This window comes from Muscardinus avellanarius (assembly GCF_963383645.1).
Source record: "Muscardinus avellanarius genome assembly, chromosome: 1".
In the NCBI taxonomy this organism is placed as follows: domain Eukaryota; kingdom Metazoa; phylum Chordata; class Mammalia; order Rodentia; family Gliridae; genus Muscardinus; species Muscardinus avellanarius.
In genome coordinates, this window is record NC_137786.1 from 52,419,191 (window position 1) to 52,425,402 (window position 6,212).

Genomic DNA, 6,212 nt, shown 5'->3' on the forward strand with positions numbered 1-6,212 from the left:
GGAATCTAAAAGAGTTGATCTCTTAAACTTGAGAGTAGAACAGTATTTACCAGAGACTGGGGATAGTAGGGGGATAGTGGAAGGGGAAACCATCAGTCTACAGGTACTAAGTTACACAGAAGAGAGATAAATTCTGGAGTTCTATTGTATAGAGGGCGGCTACGGAAAATTATGTACTATATATTTGGAAGCTAGAGGAAAAAAGGGTCATAGGAGGAACTCTAGATGAAGGAGAAACCATAGATGAACAAATAAGGTGACCTAACTGAGGGGGATGAGAGGGAGGAAGAAGGAAATTCCCTAATGTACATAATGTAATTCACAAATATATCAAAGTCAATCACTAAGCAAAGCATGAAGAGGGAGGGGGAGGGAATGGGGTGGGAATCGCAGAAGGATTAAGAGTGATGTCTGCATATATGCCTCTACCATGTTATACTCTATTAAAATTATGACTATATTGCACCCATAAAAAAAGAAAAAAGGTGTTTGAGATAGATATGCTAACATTGATTTGTACATTTTAGAATGTCTGTATGTTCAACATCTCATAAATATTTAGATGTTTATGTGTTAATTAAACATGAGCTCACAGTTGCAATTTTAAGGGAGATACTGGTTTGTATAAATGAATGGGCTTTTTCCATATATCAATAAATACATTAAAATTTGGTAACTTCTCTGTAATAATTTAAATCTCAAGGAAATACTGCATTTCCAGAGAAAATAAGACATGGATAATTGCTTTATGAATCTGTCATTTAAGGCATTTAAGATGACCTACTATGTATATGTAGGCAATCGGAGTTAGACTGATAACAGGGGTGTAATGATGAACTAGCGTTACCTGTTTTGTGTTACACTGTGTAGGGAAAGAAAGACGTATGTAAATGTCATATAGCTGTTGGTGTACTGAAGGTCTGCACAGAATCTTATGCAGTTCAGAGACAGAGGAGCCAGCCAAGAGTCTGTTCAGCCTGCAGCCTAGAAGTGTCAGGGTGTGAATGCCCTTTGAAAGACCCTCAAAGTGGGGCAGATGGGAAGTAAAAGATGGACTGAAGAGGCACTGCAGTTGGAGAAATGGGAAACTGTGGTGATTAAACTGTATTTAGGTGGCTTGGAGGGCAATACTGTAAGAAAAATGGATGCAAGGAAAAAAAAAAGCAAGTTGGGCTGGATTTACTTTTGCTTGTTAGTAAATAGTGCTCTCATGTTCACTTGGAAAAGTAGACTGTAGGAGGAAATTGACTGGCAGCAGAAGAGTTGATTCTCCACTATAATAATCCAGAAAATAAAACTCTGCTTTCTTGAAGGGTAGCATAGCTCCCCCCCCCCTTTTTAAATTAGATATCAGCAAAGGCTGGAATAGAGAAGGTGGTAAATAAGTAAGACAACAGAGGCTACTGCAGAAGTAGTATAACGAGCTCACCTTTATTCAGCTCTTACAAAGATCATTGGCATGACTTTCTGCTTGGGAATAGAACCTATTTTTCTCACTTATCCTCAATATGTTCCTGTAACATAGAGAAAGAATGATGGCTAGTTTGAGAAGATAAGTCACTACTGTTTGCACTGTACAGATGGAAGCATGGGGGTGACTTATGGATTTCCTGGGGGCCCAAGGTGAAGTGAGGTTTACTACTGGAACTCCCTTTGTGAGAGTAAGCATAGCTTGTCACATGTAGTGCATGAAGATAACGGTATATTAAACCAGAGTAAATGGTTTGAAATTGGATGGAACATTAGAATAGCAAGAGGAAAAAAAGGGGCTAATTCTTTTGCCTAATTCTGATAGATTTAGCAGACTCTGGTAGACTACTGGCAAATAAATTTTATCCAATCGCTTCAGGGGTCCCTTGATAAATAGTTATCCTTTGGCAGCAGATATGCTTCAAACCTATTTTTAAAACCAAGTCTCTGAACCTTGTCAATTGGGTAAATTGAAATCAATAATGGCTGGAGAGGGATTCACTGCATGACAGATTAATTGGACATCTCTCCATTGTGAGTAGATATGGACCAGAGAGGAAAGAAAATCTTGGACACCTCAGGGATAGAGATTTTCTACAAATTCTATTACTTTGTAAATGTGCTACATTCTTTAGCAAACATTTATTCAAGGCCTTCTAGACTATCGGCTGTGCTTTACTTGCTAAATGAACCACAGAGTGGTTTTTTGTTGTTGTTTTGTTTTTTTGTTTTGGTCTGGGCTAATTGCAGCTTGGTACAAGGATACTTGGCAATAAGGTTTTCTGGAAGAGTTGATTATAGATTCTTAGGTCAAAGGTTCATTTTATGCATTCATCTAGAAATTCCAGCTAGGAAATTGAGTGCCAAATCTACATTTTTCTTTTTCTTTTGTGTCGTACTGGGGATGGAACCTAGGGGCATTCTATTTCTGGGATACACCCCCAGCCTTATTTTTTATTCTTCATTTTGAAACAGGATCTCACTGAGTTGCAAGGGGCCTCATTAAGTAGTAGCTGAGGCTGGCTGTGAACCATGATCCTCCTGTCTCAGCCTCCCGAATGCTGGGATTACAAGTGTCTGCAACCACGCCAGGCCAAATTCATGTTTTCCTATATAAAATCTAGGTCAATAGTATTTGCTCAAATCATAAACATAAGCTTCCTGTAACTGTAACCTAAAGCAAAAATGATATTATATAATATTTATTAAGTATATATTAGTTTTAAATTACCACTTATACCACAGTAGATGCCAAAAACTTTTCACTAGATATACAGTTGCTGAATCTGAGGTTTCTTTTTTTGTTTTTTGTTTTGGTGGTACTGGGGTTCTTCTACTTCTGGTCTACACTCCCAGACCATATATATATATATATATATATTTTTTTTTTTTTTTAAACAGGGTCTCTTAAGCCAGCACGGCTGGCTTCGATCCTGTGCGATCCTCCTGTCTCTGCCTCCCAAGTGAGGGGATTACAAGCGTGTGCCACCATGCCCGGCAGAATCTAAGGTTTCTAACCTAATGTATTTTCACTATTATAGGTCCAAAGAAACAATAATAGTGAAATGAATTAAAATGCTTTAAATAAAACTGAATAAGTGTGAAGGATTTTATTACTACTCATATTTTGTTTTTACTTTCAAGGCACTGACTAGGACTTTTTGAAATCTATATTAACATGTTATCTTTCATAATATGCTTTATATTATTTCCACAAAAATGATTACCTTCTTGATATTTTTGTTATTAAAACAACTACTTAAATATCACCTTATAAATCCTCTTGCTTTGCATATGGATGTGTTCATTTTCTCTTTATGATACTCAAATATATATGATTTTACTCAGCATTCTGTTGCATTAAATGTCTTATTTCATTCACATTTTTATTTTATTCATACATATTGCAGATCATCTATAACAATTTATTTAATTTCTTATTAATGTACAAAAGATAAAAAACTAGCTTAGTGGTTTCTGTCAGTTGTAAATACAAGGGCTTAGACCTTCATGACTGTCCAATCCAAGTGAATTTTTCTCATTATGGAAGGCCCACTAGGGCACCAGTGGACCCAACCCCTTCTTTTGGGCGAAGGGATTTGAAAGGCAGAGTCTGTCTCTTGGACTGTGAATCCAAACATTAGTTGTGAAGCAGACACCGTCTTTTATTATTATGATCTATTTTCATGTTTCTTTAGGAAAACTGCTTCCTCCAAAAGAGAAATAGGAATTAGAGGAAAGTCAGTCTATGGTGACAGTACATGCAAATATTTTACTGAATGGCGGATTGAAAATGTTGCTCTCACTTTCTTTGGAAGAGTTATTTTTCCCTCAACTTAGCAGTATGAACTATGAAAGATTTGCTTTTCATTATTGGTTACTTTTATATATTTATTTTTCTTTTCTTCTTTTTTTTTCCCTCCCTTCCACCTTTTCTTCTTCCCTCCCTCTCTCTTTTTCTTTCTTTTTTTCCTTGACTGTTTCTATGTTGTACAGACAGGTCTCAAACTCCTGGACTCTAGCAATCTTCCTGCCTCAGACTCCAAGTTAGCTAGGACTGTTGGTCATGTTTAATAGCACATAAAACTGGGGTCATTTTATGAGAAAAGAGCTCTTCTAGATATATTAATCAAGATAGATTTTAGAACTTTATTCTCCAGTAAACAATAAAGAGCTATAGAAAAAATATGGAAGGTCTATGCTGAGAGTAGTAAGACTGAGAGATAAGAGATGATTGAGGAGGCAGAGACGGCCATCTCTGTAGGAGACACACACGTGACAAGAAAGGTGTGACCAAAGACCACGCAGTAGACAGGAGTCAGGAAGGGTGAAGTAGCTCCTCATATGAAAAAGGCAAAGAAGAGGGAAAACCCAATTCTTCCTGCAGGTTGGGAAAAGAAAGATTTATTAGAACTGAGCACATCTCATAACAAACCACACATGCACTGGTCTGAAGATATTTGTGTTGACTTTATGTATTCATCTACTTATTCATTCTGCTTACTCTTTATCCCCCTATTCCCTCCCTTCTTGATGGTCTTATGAATATATGTTTTCCAGGCTCTTAGGTAGGTGCTCAATAAATAATTTTTTTTTTTTTTGGTGGTACTGGGGTTCCTGGAAGTCCTTCTACCTCCGGGCTACACTCCCAGACCTATTTTTTTATATTTTTATTTGGAAACAGTGTCTCTTAAGCCAGTGCAGCTGGCTTCGAACCTGCGCGATCCTCCTGTCTCCCCTCCCAAGCGCGGGGATTACAAGCGTGCGCCACCACGCCCGGCAATAAATACATTTTTAATATCATGTGTTCAGCCGGGCGTGGTGGCGCACGCTTGTAATCCCCGCGCTTGGGAGGCAGAGACAGGAGGATCGCGCAGGTCGAAGCCAGCCACGCGCGCTGGCTTAGGAGACCCTGTTTCCAAATAAAAATGTAAAAATAGGTCTGGGAGTGTAGCCCGGAGGTAGAAGGGCTTCCGGGAACCCCAGTACCACCAAAAAAAAATAAATAAATAAATAAATAAATATCATGTGTTCATTAAAGCATTTTCAATGTGTTTCCTTACAATCTTGTTAATAATACTTCAAATTTAAATTAAGATTTGCTGAGAAAATATAAAATATGACTTATTTTTCTTTAAATGTTTATATTTCTAATTATCAAAGTCTAAACTAATTGTGTATTATCATGATGAGAATGTTATTTATGAGCATGAAATACAATTCCAGTTTGTAATATTGAAGTTCTCTCTCTCTCTGGTGAGCATGTGAAAGCTGTTCTTTACTCTCACTCAACTTCTAAAGAAGTTAGGCCTAAGAGATATTGTGTGTGTGTGTGTATGTGTGTGTGTATGTGTGTGGTATTGGAGATTGAACCCAGGGACATTCTATCTCTGATCTCCATTCCCAACCCTATTTTATTTTTATTTTTGAAACCAAGTCTTGCTATGTTGATGAGTATCACTACTTTCTGAGGCTGTCCTCAAACCTGTGAGCTTCCTGTCTCAGCCTCCCAAGTATTGGAATTACAAACATTCACCACCATGCCTGGCTAGAGATACTCTTCTTTAACAGTGTCCTTTATTCACATCTACATGCCAATTTCTAGAACATATCCTTAGTACAACCTTCAGGAAAATGCAGTTCAAGGGCTGGCAATATGAGGATTGACAGAGAATTGATAGATTTATAAGATATTAAATGTTCCTGGTAGCAAAGTCTTTTTTTGCTGTACTTGGGGTGAAACCCAGAGGCATTCTACCTCTGAGTTACACCCCCAGTTTGATTTTTTATTCTTTATTTGGAACAGGGTCTTACTATGTAGCTGAGGTGCTCGAACTGTGGTCCTCATGTCTCAGCCTCCCAAATGCTGGGATTACAAGCGTGCGCCACCACGTCCTACTCAAAGTCTTTTCCTGGATAATTCTGCCAACAAGTTACCATTCAATAGAATAGAGTCATATAAAATAAGATATTTTCAGGTCAAACTAATTCCAACCATATCTGGGCTATAGGTATATATTATGGTTTCATATTAATTAAATATTTTATATAAGAAATATTTTATGTAAGAAATTCAAGATTGAAAGGTCTTTAGCCTCACTGTTCTCTGAAGGAGAGTAAAATATTGAGTAAAATCAAATAAAATTATATGTACATTTTAAATAGGACATGTCAGTATTGTATTAAGACTTAATGGGATGCTATGAAGTACAATGGTGTACCAGATTTCTTTAGAGATCTTT